Source organism: Ranitomeya imitator, chromosome 5, assembly GCF_032444005.1.
Source record: "Ranitomeya imitator isolate aRanImi1 chromosome 5, aRanImi1.pri, whole genome shotgun sequence".
Lineage (NCBI taxonomy): Eukaryota > Metazoa > Chordata > Amphibia > Anura > Dendrobatidae > Ranitomeya > Ranitomeya imitator.
The window spans coordinates 18,285,067-18,303,703 of record NC_091286.1 but is presented as its reverse complement, the minus strand read 5'-3'; the positions used below and the strand labels follow the sequence as shown (position 1 = coordinate 18,303,703).

At 38.0% G+C, this 18,637-nt stretch overlaps 1 protein-coding gene across 3 annotated transcripts in view; it reads right to left on the bottom strand.

Annotated features, from left to right (window-relative positions):
• TOGARAM2 (TOG array regulator of axonemal microtubules 2) overlaps positions 1-16,733 on the bottom strand; it is a 90,452-nt gene extending 73,719 nt beyond the window's left edge. Inside the window, exon 1 of one of the 3 annotated variants that reach the window (XM_069768357.1) lies at positions 16,493-16,733. The gene's annotated coding sequence lies outside the window, so the exon portion shown is untranslated. The remainder of the gene's footprint in view (positions 1-16,492) is intronic. The other 2 variants (XM_069768356.1, XM_069768360.1) reach the window with 2 other exon arrangements.
• Positions 16,734-18,637: the final 1,904 nt, after the last annotated feature.

Below are 18,637 nucleotides of genomic sequence, written 5' to 3'. Positions count from 1 at the left end.
TTTGCCTTTGCAGCAGCTGCCTGGCACTGATCGCCAGTTCACTTCACCACTGCCCCTCAGTCGTTCCCAGCGGCAGCTTCACCCAGCACATTACTATTTCGTACATATCTGGACATTTTGGAAACCTCGATGGTCACTTCTCTGCCTCCAGTTTCTCCAAATCTCCGAGCAGTAACTTGGGGGTAACAGAACTCGCGGATTCACCGTCATCTGGTTCACACTAGGACCTTTCTCCTGATGTGGATTTTCACTGTAGATTGTCCTCAATCGCATTCACAAAACAAGTCACGCCGCAAGAAAGAAAACCCTAATCCGTCTGACCACGGACCCCGCCATGACAATGCTGCCAGGATCCCCGCTATGGCCCGGACCTATAGATCCTATAGGTGTGATCTCCGCCGTGCCGCACTCACCTGACATCTCGGTCAGGGCTCGCTCCACGCACTTAGTGTTGGCTCAGAGCCAGCAAGGAACACAAGCCGCATTCATCCGCGGCCTCATAATCCGAGGACTGCTCCCTACAACATTCCGAAAATTCAGGACATTTACTGCATGACACCAAAACACAACCTGACACACCGGACAAGTGCCCCACTCTGCTCCCCGGCATCTGATCTGCAAGATACGGTCCATGGCTACCACATTCTTACAGGACGTCATCCTGTGCAATTAGCATGCCACAGAGACACCGCCACGGGCCGGGAAGAGTCGGCAGAGGCCCCAAAGGCCCGACTCTGTTCCACAGGACAATGAGAAGCTACAGGATGTGCTACATAGTAACAAAGGAAAGACGACATAGGAACATCCACTGACAACCAGACGCACCACAAAGTCATTGGATTAGGATATTGTACAGTTTCACCTGTCTTTCACTAGGGGGACTTGTCAGGGAGTCACAAAAACACTGAACTTTAGGAAGGCAAAGTTTGACCAGCTTAGAGATGCCCTTAATCTGGTAGACTGGGACAATATCCTCAGAAATAAGAATACAGATAATAAATGGGAAATGTTTAAGAACATCCTAAATAGGCAGTGTAAGCGGTTTATACCTTGTGGGAATAAAAGGACTAGAAATAGGAAAAACCCAATGTGGCTAAACAAAGAAGTAAGACAGGCAATTAACAGTAAAAAGAAAGCATTTGCACTACTAAAGCAGGATGGCACCATTGAAGCTCTAAAAAACTATAGGGAGAAAAATACTTTATCTAAAAAACTAATTACAGCTGCCAAAAAGGAAACAGAGAAGCACATTGCTAAGGAGAGTAAAACTAATCCCAAACTGTTCTTCAACTATATCAATAGTAAAAGAATAAAAACTGAAAATGTAGGCCCCTTAAAAAATAGTGAGGAAAGAATGGTTGTAGATGACGAGGAAAAAGCTAATATATTAAACACCTTCTTCTCCACGGTATTCACGGTGGAAAATGAAATGCTAGGTGAAATCCCAAGAAACAATGAAAACCCTATATTAAGGGTCACCAATCTAACCCAAGAAGAGGTGCGAAACCGGCTAAATAAGATTAAAATAGATAAATCTCCGGGTCCGGATGGCATACACCCACGAGTACTAAGAGAACTAAGTAATGTAATAGATAAACCATTATTTCTTATTTTTAGGGACTCTATAGCGACAGGATCTGTTCCGCAGGACTGGCGCATAGCAAATGTGGTGCCAATATTCAAAAAGGGCTCTAAAAGTGAACCTGGAAATTATAGGCCAGTAAGTCTAACCTCTATTGTTGGTAAAATATTTGAAGGGTTTCTGAGGGATGTTATTCTGGATTATCTCAATGAGAATAACTGTTTAACTCCATATCAGCATGGGTTTATGAGAAATCGCTCCTGTCAAACCAATCTAATCAGTTTTTATGAAGAGGTAAGCTATAGGCTGGACCACGGTGAGTCATTGGACGTGGTATATCTCGATTTTTCCAAAGCGTTTGATACCGTGCCGCACAAGAGGTTGGTACACAAAATGAGAATGCTTGGTCTGGGGGAAAATGTGTGTAAATGGGTTAGTAACTGGCTTAGTGATAGAAAGCAGAGGGTGGTTATAAATGGTATAGTCTCTAACTGGGTCGCTGTGACCAGTGGGGTACCGCAGGGGTCAGTATTGGGACCTGTTCTCTTCAACATATTCATTAATGATCTGGTAGAAGGTTTACACAGTAAAATATCGATATTTGCAGATGATACAAAACTATGTAAAGCCGTTAATACAAGAGAAGATAGTATTCTGCTACAGATGGATCTGGATAGGTTGGAAACTTGGGCTGAAAGGTGGCAGATGAGGTTTAACAATGATAAATGTAAGGTTATACACATGGGAAGAAGGAATCAATATCACCATTACACACTGAACGGGAAACCACTGGGTAAATCTGACAGGGAGAAGGACTTGGGGATCCTAGTTAATGATAAACTTACCTGGAGCAGCCAGTGCCAGGCAGCAGCTGCCAAGGCAAACAGGATCATGGGGTGCATTAAAAGAGGTCTGGATACACATGATGAGAGCATTATACTGCCTCTGTACAAATCCCTAGTTAGACCGCACATGGAGTACTGTGTCCAGTTTTGGGCACCGGTGCTCAGGAAGGATATAATGGAACTAGAGAGAGTACAAGGGAGGGCAACAAAATTAATAAAGGGGATGGGAGAACTACAATACCTAGATAGATTAGCGAAATTAGGATTATTTAGTCTAGAAAAAAACGACTGAGGGTCGATCTAATAACCATGTATAAGTATATAAGGGGACAATACAAATATCTCGCTGAGGATCTGTTTATACCAAGGAAGGTGACGGGCACAAGGGGGCATTCTTTGCGTCTGGAGGAGAAAAGGTTTTTCCACCAACATAGAAGAGGATTCTTTACTGTTAGGGCAGTGAGAATCTGGAATTGCTTGCCTGAGGAGGTGGTGATGGCGAACTCAGTCGAGGGGTTCAAGAGAGGCCTGGATGTCTTCCTGGAGCAGAACAATATTGTATCATACAATTATTAGGTTCTGTAGAAGGACGTAGATCTGGGGATTTATTATGATGGAATATAGGCTGAACTGGATGGACAAATGTCTTTTTTTCGGCCTTACTAACTATGTTACTATGTTACTATGATTTATATACGACGGCAGTATTATAGCAGCTATATTGTTATACATTGGGGCAGTACTATAGCAGTTATATTCTTGTACATAGGGACAGTATTATAGTAGTTATATTCTTGTACATAGGGGCAGTATTATAGTAGTTATATTCTTGTACATAGGGGCAGTATTATAGTAGTTATATTCTTGTACATAGGAGCAGTATTATAGTAGTTATATTCTTATACATTGGGGCAGTATTATAGTAGTTATATTCTTATACATTGGGGCAGTATTATAGTAGTTATATTCTTGCACATAGGGGTAGTATTATAGTAGTTATGTTCTTGTACATAGGGGCAGTATTATAGTAGTTATATTCTTATACATTGGGGCAGTACTATAGCAGTTATATTCTTGTACATAGGGGCAGTATTATAGCAGTTATATTCTTGTACATAGGACCAGTATTATAGTAGTTATATTCTTGTACATAGGGGCAGTATTATAGTAGTTATATTCTTGTACATAGGAGCAGTATTATAGCAGTTATATTCTTGTACATAGGGGCAGTATTATAGTAGTTATATTCTTATACATTGGGGCAGTATTATAGTAGTTATATTCTTATACATAGGATCAGTATTATAGTAGTTATATTCTTATACATTGGGGCAGTATTATAGTAGTTATATTCTTGTACATAGGAGCAGTATTATAGTAGTTATATTCTTGTACATAGGAGCAGTATTATAGCAGTTATATTCTTGTACATAGGAGCAGTATTATAGCAGTTATATTCTTGTACATAGGGGCAGTATTATAGTAGTTATATTCTTGTACATAGGGGCAGTATTATAGTAGTTATATTCTTGTACATAGGAGCAGTATTATAGCAGTTATATTCTTGTACATAGGGGCAGTATTATAGTAGTTATATTCTTATACATTGGGGCAGTATTATAGTAGTTATGTTCTTGTACATAGGGGCAGTATTATAGTAGTTATATTCTTATACATTGGGGCAGTACTATAGCAGTTATATTCTTGTACATAGGGGCAGTATTATAGAAGTTATATTCTTGTACATAGGACCAGTATTATAGTAGTTATATTCTTGTACATAGGGGCAGTATTATAGTAGTTATATTCTTGTACATAGGAGCAGTATTATAGCAGTTATATTCTTGTACATAGGAGCAGTATTATAGTAGTTATATTCTTATACATTGGGGCAGTATTATAGTAGTTATATTCTTATACATAGGATCAGTATTATAGCAGTTATATTCTTATACATTGGGGCAGTATTATAGTAGTTATGTTCTTGTACATAGGGGCAGTATTATAGTAGTTATATTCTTGTACATAGGGGGCAGTATTATAGTAGTTATATTCTTGTACATAGGGGCAGTATTATAGCAGTTATATTCTTGTACATAGGGGCAGTATTATAGTAGTTATATTCTTGTACATTGGGGCAGTATTATAGTAGTAATATTCTTGTACATAGGGGCAGTATTATAGTAGTTATATTCTTGTACATAGGGGCAGTATTATAGTAGTTATATTCTTGTACATAGGAGCAGTATTATAGTAGTTATATTCTTGTATATAAGAGCAGTATTATAGTAGTTATATTCTTGTACATAGGGGCAGTATTATAGTAGTTATATTGTTGTACATAGGGGGCAGCATTATAGTAGTTATATTCTTGTACATAGGAGCAGTATTATAGTAGTTATATTCTTGTACATAGGAGCAGTATTATAGTAGTTATATTCTTGTATATAGGAGCAGTATTATAGTAGTTATATTCTTGTACATAGGGGGCAGTATAATAGTAGATATATTTATGTGCACAGTGACAAGCTGCAGTGAATGATCAGTGTATTCGGTTTCGCTGCGGACTCCTCTGCCTGTGGCTTTGGCTTCGGCCTGGAGTGACAGCAGCACATTAGTGCTAATCATCACCAGGTCTCAGTTTGCTCTTAGTGAATGACATGTGAGCTGACTGCACTGACTGATATCTGTTCCTCACCCCATCACCTGCTCCCAGCGCGCTGATCATGGGCAGCTGTTCAAGTGACTTCAGCTGAAAATGTAATTGAATGGTTGAGTTTCGATGTTTACAAGAGCAAACTGTCCTGCAATTCCAGCGACCCGACAATGTCCTAAGGCCGAGGTCATCAGCACCAGAGCTAGTCAGTGATCATAGTTTTCTCGTAAATGCTCCTGAACTCCATTCTAAAGGACTGGAAATCTAAAGATATTTTTTGTTTGTAGGTAAAATCAATGTAGTGTTCCCTGTTACCAACCATTGGAGATGCAGCTGCTTTCTACATTTGCATCTGGAGCCATCTAGTGTTCAGGCTGTGATATTACATCTAGTTATTAGAAATTACAGCAGACCTTCTTCTCTTCCCCAGTAGTCACAGCAAGCCCTCTTCTCTTCCCCAGTAGTCACAGCAGGCCCTCTTCCCTTCCCCAGTAATCACAGCAGGCCCTCTTCCCTTCCCCAGTAATCACAGCAGGCCCTCTTCACTTCCCCAGTAATCACAGCAGGCCCTCTTCTCTTCCCCAGTAGTCACAGCAGGCCCTCTTCCCTTCCCCAGTAATCACAGCAGGCCCTCTTCCCTTCCCCAGTAATCACAGCAGGCCCTCTTCCCTTCCCCATTAGTCACAGCAGACTCTCTACCCTTCCCCATTAGTCACAGCAGACTCTCTACCCTTCCCCATTAGTCACAGCAGACTCTCTACCCTTCCCCATTAGTCACAGCATACTCTCTACCCTTCCCCATTAGTCACAGCAGACTCTCTACCCTTCCCCATTAGTCACAGCAGACTCTCTACCCTTCCCCATTAGTCACAGCAGACTCTCTACCCTTCCCCATTAGTCACAGCAGACTCTCTACCATTCCTCATTAGTCACAGCAGACTCTCTACCCTTCCCCATTAGTCACAGCATACTCTCTACCCTTCCCCATTAGTCACAGCAGACTCTCTACCCTTCCCCATTAGTCACAGCAGACTCTCTACCCTTCCCCATTAGTCACAGCAGACTCTCTACCCTTCCCCATTAGTCACAGCAGACTCTCTACCCTTCCCCATTAGTCACAGCAGACTCTCTACCCTTTCCCATTAGTCACAGCAGACTCTCTACCCTTCCCCATTAGTCACAGCAAACTCTCTACCATTCCCCATTAGTCACAGCAGACTCTCTATCCTTCCCCATTAGTCACAGCAGACTCTCTATCCTTCCCCATTAGTCACAACAGGCTTTTTACCTTTCCCTAGTAGTCACAGCAGACTCTCTACCCTTCCCCATTAGTCACAGCATACTCTCTACCCTTCCCCATTAGTCACAGCAGACTCTCTACCCTTCGCCATTAGTCACAGCAGACTCTCTACCCTTCGCCATTAGTCACAGCAGACTCTCTACCCTTCCCCATTAGTCACAGCAGACTCTTTACCCTTCCCCATTAGTCACAGCAGACTCTCTACCCTTCCCCATTAGTCACAGCAAACTCTCTACCATTCCCCATTAGTCACAGCAGACTCTCTACCCTTCCCCATTAGTCACAACAGGCTTTCTACCTTTCCCTAGTAGTCACAGCAGACTCTCTACCTCCCTAGTATTCACAACAAGCAGATCCCACCTTCCCGTGTAATAATAGCAAACCCTCGGCCTCTTCAATAATTAGTTCCTGCCCCAGTAGTGACATCTGGCCTCCTCATTTCATCTGGTGACAGGGGCCGGGTCACTGTCCACCTTCCGCAGCAGGGAATCACAACAGAACTACCCCCCAAAGTATCAGTTAGAAATGAAAATCCCCAAAACATTCCCATGTAATCCACCAAAGGTGTAGAGATTGCTAAACTTTGGACTCCAAATATTAGTTCAGTCACCGGAGACTCCTCTCTCCCCATCATGTCATCCAGTAATAGTGACCGAAGCTGATGTAAGTAATCAAGAATTAATTATCGGAAGACTGAAGCAAAGTCGCCGTGCAGATCGTCCCCAGCACTTAAAGAGTTAATATTAAGCAAATTACAAAGAGAGAAACCAATACACCAGCTGTACATACTGTGTCTTGAAAAAGTCTTCATACCCCATGAACTTTTCCGCATTTTTTCACGTTCCACCCACAAATTTAAATGTGTTTTATTGAGACTTTCTTTGACCCCAACACAAAGTATCAACTATTGGTGACGTGTAAAGGAAATGACACAATATTTTCTAAATATAATTAAAAAAATAAATCTCGCTCAGTGAGATTGGATCTAGACGTCTGTGATCAGCAATATTCATGTCTCGTCACCGATTCTCTGGGATTCGGTCTGGACGGTGAAGTTCACACACAGGAATATGCTCTTCTATAAACCCTCCACTGTAGCTCTAGCAGGATGATTAGGGTTGTTGTCCTGCCGGAAGGTGAACCTACATGCCAGTATCAAGACTTTTGCAGCCTCTAACAAGTTTTCCACCATGATTGTGCTTGTATTTAGCTCCATCTATCTTCCCATACTCTCTGACCAGCTTGCCGGCCCCTGCTGAAGAAAAGTCTCCCCACAGCAGGATGCTGCCACCTCCATGTGTGACGGTGGGGATGGTGTTTTCAGGGTGATCTTCAGTGTTGGTTTTCTGCCACACATAGCGCTTTTCATTTAGTCCAGAATGTTCCCCGTTGGTCTCATCTGACAAGAGCACCTTCTTCCACCTGCTCGCTGTGTCCCTCACATGGCTTGTTACAAACTGAAAACAGGACTTCTTATGACTTTCAAAAAAATGTTTCTCTTCTTGCTGCTCCTCCATGAAGACCAGATACTACTAACAGTTTTCCTGTGGACATACTCTCCCCACGGAGCTGTGCATTTCTGCAGCTCCTCCAGTGACCATGGGCCTCTTGGCTGCTTCTCCGATTAGTGCTCTCCTCTCTTGGGATGTCAGTGCAGGTGGACGGCCAGGTCTTGGTAGGTCTGCAGTTGTGCCATACTCCTTCCATTTTTGGATGATGGATTGAACTGAACTCCGTGAGATTTTCAGAGCTTGGGCTATTTTTTTTTTTTTTTTTTAGAACCTAACCCTGCTTTACTCTTCTCCAACACTTTATCCCTGACCTGTCTGGTGGGCTCCTTGGTTTTCATGATGCTATTTGATCTATAATGTCCTCCCACAAACCTCTGAGGCCTTCAAAGAACAGCTGTAGTTATACTGAGAAGAAATCACAACCAGGTGGACTCAATGTGCTGATTATGTGATTTCTGCAGGAAACCGGTCACTCAGGATTTTATTTAGGGGTATCAGACATCAGGGGGCCGAATACAAATGCACCTCACAATTCTCAGCCTTATATTCTTAAAATAATTAGAAAACTGTGTATCATTTACTTTACTCTGCACAAATATTTGCTGCTTTTTGTTGGTATCATATAAAATCCCAATAAAATACAATTAAGTTTGTGGGTGTGACATGACAAAGTTCAGGGAGTATGAATACTTTTCCTAGGCGTTGTATACAATTATATACAGAAGATGCTCAGGTTATATCACTAAGGTGTAAGGTACGTGCTACTTCATGCGCATCACAGGTAATAGGTCACTGAGCTAGTCAGTCCCAGAAGACAAACAATTACTTGGAAACAGAATAGTTCAGTCAGAAAGTGCAGACACTGATCAATGACTTGTAAAACACAATAATCAACAAAAGGTGCAAATATGATCATCAGTCACCAGCAAAACTCTGCAGATCACGAGAGGTCACAGTGAGAATGGTTGTACTAGATTAACGTGCAGACTTATCAAGGCTACATCTGTCATATTCTGGTACTCAAGGGCAGTATTATAGTAGTTATATTCTTGTATATAGGGGCAGTATTATAGTAGTTATATTCTTGTACATAGGGGCAGTATTATAGTAGTTATATTCTTGTACATAGGGGCAGTATTATAGTAGTTATATTCTTGTACATAGGAGCAGTATTATAGTAGTTATATTCTTGTACATAGGGGCAGTATTATAGTAGTTATATTCTTGTATATAGGGGCAGTATTATAGTAGTTATATTCTTGTATATAGGGGCAGTATTATAGTAGTTATATTCTTGTACATAGGGGCAGTATTATAGTAGTTATATTCTTGTACATAGGGGCAGTATTATAGTAGTTATATTCTTGTACATAGGGGCAGTATTATAGTAGTTATATTCTTGTACATAGGAGCAGTATTATAGTAGTTATATTCTTGTATATAGGGGGCAGTATTATAGTAGTTATATTCTTGTACATAGGAGCAGTATTATAGTAGTTATATTCTTGTACATAGGAGCAGTATTATAGTAGTTATATTCTTGTACATAGGAGCAGTATTATAGTAGTTATATTCTTGTATATAGGGGCAGTATTATAGTAGTTATATTCTTGTATATAGGGGGCAGTATTATAGTAGTTATATTCTTGTACATAGGAGCAGTATTATAGTAGTTATATTCTTGTACATAGGAGCAGTATTATAGTAGTTATATTCTTGTATATAGGGGGCAGTATTATAGTAGTTATATTCTTGTATATAGGGGCAGTATTATAGTAGTTATATTCTTGTACATAGGGGCAGTATTATAGTAGTTATATTCTTGTACATAAGGGCAGTATTATAGCAGTTATATTCTTGTACATAGGGGCAGTATTATAGTAGTTATATTCTTGTACATAGGAGCAGTATTATAGTAGTTATATTCTTGTATATAGGGGGCAGTATTATAGTAGTTATATTCTTGTACATAGGAGCAGTATTATAGTAGTTATATTCTTGTACATAGGAGCAGTATTATAGTAGTTATATTCTTGTATATAGGGGCAGTATTATAGTAGTTATATTCTTGTATATAGGGGCAGTATTATAGTAGTTATATTCTTGTACATAGGGGCAGTATTATAGTAGTTATATTCTTGTACATAGGAGCAGTATTATAGTAGTTATATTCTTGTACATAGGGGCAGTATTATAGTAGTTATATTCTTGTACATAGGAGCAGTATTATAGTAGTTATATTCTTGTATATAGGGGCAGTATTATAGTAGTTATATTCTTGTACATAGGAGCAGTATTATAGTAGTTATATTCTTGTACATAGGAGCAGTATTATAGTGGTTATATTATTGTACATAGGAGCAGTATTATAATAGTTATATTCTTGTATATAAGGGCAGTATTATAGTAGTTATATTCTTGTACATAGGAGCAGTATTATAGTAGTAGTTATATTCTTGTACATAGGAGCAGTATTATAGTAGTTATAGTCTTGTATATAGGGGCAGTATTATAGTAGTTATATTCTTGTACATAAGAGCAGTAGTATAGTAGTTATATTCTTGTACATAGAGGCAGTATTACAGTAGTTATATTCTTGTATATAGGAGCAGTATTATAGAAGTTATATTCTTCTACATAGGAGCAGTATTATAGTAGTTATATTCTTCTACATAGGAGCAGTATTATAGTAGTTATATTCTTGTACATAGGGGCAGTATTATAGTAGATATATTCTTGTACATAGGGGCAGTATTATAGTAGTTATATTCTTGTACATAGGAGCAGTATTATAGTAGTTATATTCTTGTACATAGGGGCAGTATTATAGTAGTTATAGTCTTGTATATAGGGGCAGTATTATAGTAGTTATATTCTTGTACATAAGAGCAGTAGTATAGTAGTTATATTCTTGTACATAGAGGCAGTATTATAGTAGTTATATTCTTGTATATAAGGGCAGTATTATAGTAGATATATTCTTGTACATAGGAACAGTATTATTGTAGTTATATTCTTGTACATAGGGGCAGTATTATAGTAGTTATATTCTTGTACATAGCAGTAGTATAGTAGTTATATTCTTGTACATAGGAGCAGTATTATAGTAGTTATATTCTTGTACATAGGGGCAGTATTATAGTAGTTATATTCTTGTACATAGGGGGCAGTATTATAGTAGTTATACTCTTGTATATAGGGGCAGTATGATAGTAGTTATATTCTTGTACATAGGGACAGTATTATAGTAGTTATATTCTTGTACATAGGGGGCAGTATTATAGTAGTTATACTCTTGTATATAGGGGCAGTATTATAGTAGTTATATTCTTGTACATAGGAGCAGTATTATAGTAGTTATATTCTTGTACATAGGAGCATTATTATAGTAGTTATATTCTTGTACATAGGGGCAGTATTATATTAGTTATATTCTTGTACATAGGAGCAGTATTATAGTAGTTATACTCTTGTACATAGGAGCAGTATTATAGTAGTTATATTCTTGTACATAGTGGCAGTATTATAGTAGTTATATTCTTGTACATAGGGGCAGTATTATAGTAGTTATATTCTTGTACATAGGAGCAGTATTATAGTAGTTATATTCTTGTACATAGGAGCAGTATTATAGTAGTTATATTCTTGTACATAGGAGCAGTATTATAGTAGTTATATTCTTGTACATAGGGGCAGTATTATATTAGTTATATTCTTGTACATAGGAGCAGTATTATAGTAGTTATACTCTTGTACATAGGAGCAGTATTATAGTAGTTATATTCTTGTACATAGGGGCAGTATTATAGTAGTTATATTCTTGTACATAGGGGCAGTATTATAGTAGTTATACTCTTGTACATAGGGCAGTATTATAGTAGTTATATTCTTGTATATAGGAGCAGTATTATAGTAGTTATATTCTTGTACATAGGGGCAGTATTATATTAGTTATATTCTTGTACATAGGGCAGTATTATAGTAGTTATATTCTTGTACATAGGGGCAGTATTATATTAGTTATATTCTTGTACATAGGGGCAGTATTATAGTAGTTATATTCTTGTATATAGGAGCAGTATTATAGTAGTTATATTCTTGTACATAGGAGCAGTATTATAGTAGTTATATTCTTGTACATAGGTGCAGTATTATAGTAGTTATAGTCTTGTACATGAAATGTAACTTCCTCTACATCCTATTGAAATACCATTTATATAAAGTTTCCCAATCCTCTCGAGCAGTAAATCTATGGGTTTTTTTCTATATATGAGCAGTATTATAGTAGTTATATTCTTGTACATAGGGGCAGTATTATATTAGTTATATTCTTGTACATAGGGCAGTATTGTAGTAGTTATATTCTTGTACATAGGGGCAGTATTATAGTAGTTATATTCTTGTACATAGGGGCAGTATTATAGCAGTTATATTCTTGTACATAGGGGCAGTATTATAGTAGTTATATTCCTGCACATAGAGGCAGTATTATAGTAGTTATATTCCTGCACATAGGGGCAGTATTATAGTAGATATATTCTTGTACATAGGGGCAGTATTATAGTAGTTATATTCTTGTACATAGGGGCAGTATTATAGTAGTTATATTCCTGCACATAGGGGCAGTATTATAGCAGTTATATTCTTGTACATAGGGGCAGTATTATAGTAGTTATATTCCTGCACATAGAGGCAGTATTATAGTAGTTATATTCCTGCACATAGGGGCAGTATTATAGTAGATATATTCTTGTACATAGGGGCAGTATTATAGTAGTTATATTCTTGTACATAGGGGCAGTATTATAGTAGTTATATTCTTGTACATAGGGGCAGTATTATAGTAGTTATATTCCTGCACATAGAGGCAGTATTATAGTAGTTATATTCCTGCACATAGGGGCAGTATTATAGTAGATATATTCTTGTACATAGGGGCAGTATTATAGTAGTTATATTCTTGTACATAGAGGCAGTATTATAGTAGTTATATTCTTGTACATAGGAGCAGTATTATAGTAGTTATATTCTTGTACATAGGGGGCAGTATTATAGCAGTTATGTTCTTGTACATAGGAGCAGTATTATAGTAGTTATATTCCTGCACATAGAGGCAGTATTATAGTAGTTATATTCTTGTACATAGGAGCAGTATTATAGTAGTTATATTCTTGTACATAGGAGCAGTATTATAGTAGTTATATTCTTGTACATAGGGGCAGTATTATATTAGTTATATTCTTGTACATAGGGGCAGTATTATAGTAGTTATATTCTTGTACATAGTGGCAGTATTATAGTAGTTATATTCTTGTACATAGGGGTAGTATTATAGTAGTTATATTCTTGTACATAGGGGCAGTATTATAGTAGTTATATTCTTGTACATGGGAGCAGTATTATAGTAGTTATATTCTTGTACATGGGAGCAGTATTATAGTAGTTATATTCTTGTACATGGGAGCAGTATTATAGTAGTTATATTCTTGTACATAGGGGCAGTATTATATTAGTTATATTCTTGTACATAGGAGCAGTATTATAGTAGTTATACTCTTGTACATAGGAGCAGTATTATAGTAGTTATATTCTTGTACATAGGGGCAGTATTATAGTAGTTATATTCTTGTACATAGGGGCAGTATTATAGTAGTTATATTCTTGTACATAGGGGCAGTATTATAGTAGTTATATTCTTGTACATAGGGGCAGTATTATAGTAGTTATATTCTTGTACATAGGGGCAGTATTATAGTAGTTATATTCTTGTACATAGGGGCAGTATTATAGTAGTTATATTCTTGTACATAGGGGCAGTATTATATTAGTTATATTCTTGTACATAGGGGCAGTATTATATTAGTTATATTCTTGTACATAGGGGCAGTATTATATTAGTTATATTCTTGTACATAGGGGCAGTATTATATTAGTTATATTCTTGTACATAGGGGCAGTATTATATTAGTTATATTCTTGTACATAGGGGCAGTATTATAGTAGTTATATTCTTGTATATAGGAGCAGTATTATAGTAGTTATATTCTTGTACATAGGAGCAGTATTATAGTAGTTATATTCTTGTACATGGGGCAGTATTATAGTAGTTATAGTCTTGTACATGAAATGTAACTTCCTCTACATCCTATTGAAATGCCATTTATATAAAGTTTCCCAATCCTCTCGAGCAGTAAATCTATGGGTTTTTTTCTATATATGAGCAGTATTATAGTAGTTATATTCTTGTACATAGGGGCAGTATTATATTAGTTATATTCTTGTACATAGGGCAGTATTGTAGTAGTTATATTCTTGTATATAGGGGCAGTATTATAGTAGTTATATTCTTGTACATAGGAGCAGTATTATAGTAGTTATATTCCTGCACATAGAGGCAGTATTATAGTAGTTATATTCTTGTACATAGGGGCAGTATTATAGTAGTTATATTCCTGCACATAGGGGCAGTATTATAGCAGTTATATTCTTGTACATAGGGGCAGTATTATAGTAGTTATATTCTTGTACATAGGGGGCAGTATTATAGCAGTTATGTTCTTGTACATAGGAGCAGTATTATAGTAGTTATATTCTTGTACATAGGGGCAGTATTATAGTAGTTATATTGTTGTACATAGGGGGCAGTATTATAGTAGTTATATTCTTGTACATAGGAGCAGTATTATAGTAGTTATATTCCTGTACATAGGGGCAGTATTATAGTAGTTATATTCTTGTACATAGGAGCAGTATTATAGTAGTTATATTCCTGCACATAGAGGCAGTATTATAGCAGTTATATTCTTGTACATAGGGGCAGTATTATAGTAGTTATATTCTTGTACATAGGGGCAGTATTATAGTAGTTATATTCCTGCACATAGGGGCAGTATTATAGCAGTTATATTCTTGTACATAGGGGCAGTATTATAGTAGTTATATTCTTGTACATAGGGGGCAGTATTATAGCAGTTATGTTCTTGTACATAGGAGCAGTATTATAGTAGTTATATTCCTGCACATAGAGGCAGTATTATAGTAGTTATATTCTTGTACATAGGAGCAGTATTATAGTAGTTATATTCTTGTACATAGGGGCAGTATTATAGTAGTTATATTCTTGTACATAGGGGCAGTATTATAGTAGTTATACTCTTGTACATAGGAGCAGTATTATAGTAGTTATATTCTTGTACATAGGAGCAGTATTATAGTAGTTATATTCCTGCACATAGAGGCAGTATTATAGTAGTTATGTTCTTGTACATAGGAGCAGTATTATAGTAGTTATATTCTTGTACATAGAGGCAGTATTATAGTAGTTATATTCTTGTACATAGGGCAGTATTATAGTAGTTATATTCTTGTACATAGGGGCAGTATTATAGTAGTTATATTCTTGTACATAGGAGCAGTATTATAGTAGTTATATTCCTGCACATAGAGGCAGTATTATAGTAGTTACATTCTTGTACATAGGAGCTGTATTATAGTAGTTATACTCTTGTACATAGGAGCAGTATTATAGTAGTTATATTCTTGTACATAGGGGGCAGTATTATAGTAGTTATATTCTTGTACATAGGAGCAGTATTATAGTAGTTATATTCCTGCACATAGAGGCAGTATTATAGTAGTTATATTCTTGTACATAGGGGCAGTATTATAGTAGTTATATTCTTGTACATAGGGGCAGTATTATAGTTATATTCTTGTACATAGGGGCAGTATTATAGTAGTTATATTCCTGCACATAGAGGCAGTATTATAGTAGTTATATTCTTGTACATAGGGGCAGTATTATAGTAGTTATATTCTTGTACATAGGGGCAGTATTATAGCAGTTATATTCTTGTACATAGGGGCAGTATTATAGTAGTTATATTCCTGCACATAGAGGCAGTATTATAGTAGTTATATTCCTGCACATAGGGGCAGTATTATAGTAGATATATTCTTGTACATAGGGGCAGTATTATAGTAGTTATATTCTTGTACATAGGGGCAGTATTATAGTAGTTATATTCCTGCACATAGGGGCAGTATTATAGCAGTTATATTCTTGTACATAGGGGCAGTATTATAGTAGTTATATTCCTGCACATAGAGGCAGTATTATAGTAGTTATATTCCTGCACATAGGGGCAGTATTATAGTAGATATATTCTTGTACATAGGGGCAGTATTATAGTAGTTATATTCTTGTACATAGGGGCAGTATTATAGTAGTTATATTCTTGTACATAGGGGCAGTATTATAGTAGTTATACTCTTGTACATAGGAGCAGTATTATAGTAGTTATATTCTTGTACATAGGGGGCAGTATTATAGTAGTTATATTCTTGTACATAGGAGCAGTATTATAGTAGTTATATTCTTGTACATAGGAGCAGTATTATAGTAGTTATATTCTTGTACATGGGGGCAGTATTATAGTAGTTATATTCTTGTACATGAAATGTAACTTCCTCTACATCCTATTGAAATACCATTTATATAAAGTTCCTCGATCCTCTCGAGCAGTAAATCTATGGGGGATTTTTCTTTCTATATATGAGCAGTATTCCCCCCATCTCACGTCTGCAGCGAGCACTGACCTGATTCCCAGCATTGTACGGCAATCACTTGTCGCCGCTCTGGGGTCTCTCGTCGCCCCTGGACCTGATCGCGGCTCCCCCACTTGACCACACTCCGGCACAAGTGCCCCTCTATTCTTTATATGTTACAAACAGGGCATGAATATTCCCATCAGCAGTCCGGGGGTCTATTTATTTCGGTGTTGGCCCTGACAACTGTTCCCATGGCTGTAAATCATCTTTAATCATCTCACGACCCCCCTCGGCCAACAGCAGAGGAGGAAGAATGAGTTGAGCATTAACCAGTTGTATACCAGAACCTGAATGGCACCGCTGATGGGGGCTTTGTGGAGAAGCTGTGGGTGGATGGGATCATCGGTTATTGTCCCGTACAGTCTGTCAATAGTTAATATTCTTTCACATTCCGGTCAGGTAACAGAGCGACAGCCAACAAGAATCCTCAGTATATAAAACTAGGACGCGGTTATTGTTATTTAAATATATATATATTCAGAATTTATCATTTTTACTACATTTGGGAAACAATCAGTGGGTAAAGATGGGAGTCGCGTGTTCTGAGGATTTGGTGGACCATAAAAAGTTAATCATCCTACAAATAAATTCTACAACTTTCTTAATCTCTTCAGGATGATTTTTTTAATTACGTTTTCTCTTTTTTTTCTCTCTAGTTTTTGGCCGATTCGTCAATTGTGACTTCTTAAAGAAAGTCGCAACATTTGGCGCAAATGTATTTAAAGTCTCCCATGAGGCAGATCTCGCTGCTGGTTTGCTACAATGTATCAGTGCAGACAAGGCTCTGTGAGATGAGGCAATCTCGCTGCTGGTTTGCTACAATGTATCAGTGCAGACAATGCTCTGTGAGATGAGGCAGATCTCGCTGCTGGTTTGCTACAATGTATCAGTGCACACAATGCTCTGTGAGATGAAGCAATCAGCAGCCGCTGCACAGATCTCTGCTGGTTTGCTACAATGTGTCAGTGATGGTGCCAGATACAATTGTATCCCCCTTCTCAGCTCAGAGCAGGGTAGATACATACGTGGGCGACACAAAAATGTTGTCATTCACTGACAGCAAGCAGAGCTTTACAACAGAGAAGAGCTGAAGCAAATTCCATTCGAGATCCATAGAGGCGAACATGCGGGGCAGCGAGGACTCGGCCCCAGAACCTAATTAAGGGGGATATAGCCGGTGTCAAAGGTTTATTTTCTCTCCTACATGGATCCACTCATATTCCGATTATCGTCCATTCTTCTCACATGGAGAATAAAAATAAGTTTCTCCCATCCACAACTGCAGAAAAACAGACGGCGGAGTGGCCAAACACGGTGCTCAGATTTGTCAGCCCCATATAGGATGGAGTAGTGGTCTTGGGTGGGCCGCAGTCTGCGACCCCGGTGGACGGACCCCCAAGTTGTCTATTGTGTGTGTGTGAGTGCTAAAGGGGTCCTCCAGGGAGCACAGAATGATACAAGGACTCCTGGGAGTTTTTGTATAGGCCAGATGTGACAGCCAGGCCTCTGCATTAAAGCTTCCGCATGGGGCCTTTTAAAGGAGATGTATTGGGTCTGTCGATGGCGGCCCACCTGTCCATGTCTGAACGAATGCTTACATTGAAGAGGGGGTGCAGGACAGTCCTTCTCCAAGGGATCTTTTAAGCAAATATATTAGACAATTTGGTAAACTATATGTTGCATCTTTTTAACAAAGGAAAGAAAATCTTAGAACAGCAGGGGGCGCCGGTGAAGAGGTAGGAAAGAGGCGGTCAAGCGCGGACCCTCATCTCATGAGGAGCTCAGGTTAAATAAAAAAAAATCAATCTTGGGAGAAAAAAAAACAAAAAACCAACAGACCCAAAACTTGCCCCCGCTGAGTGTTTGTTACTAGTGATGAGCGAAGGTGTCGGAGAATGTCGCGCGCTGGACGACGAACGGCTGATACACAACACAGGAGGGACTCGCACATTTTACTTGAGCGCCCGACGTACTCAGACACCTTCGCTCATCACTACTTGTGACATTTGCATCCGGTCTACACAATCCTTCAGGCATAAATCCCTCCGAGCCCGATATGTTCGTTACAATGTGTCAGTCTGGATTTCAGGTCATTGATCTCACAGAAGATTCTCTGCTACGGTAGTAAAGGCC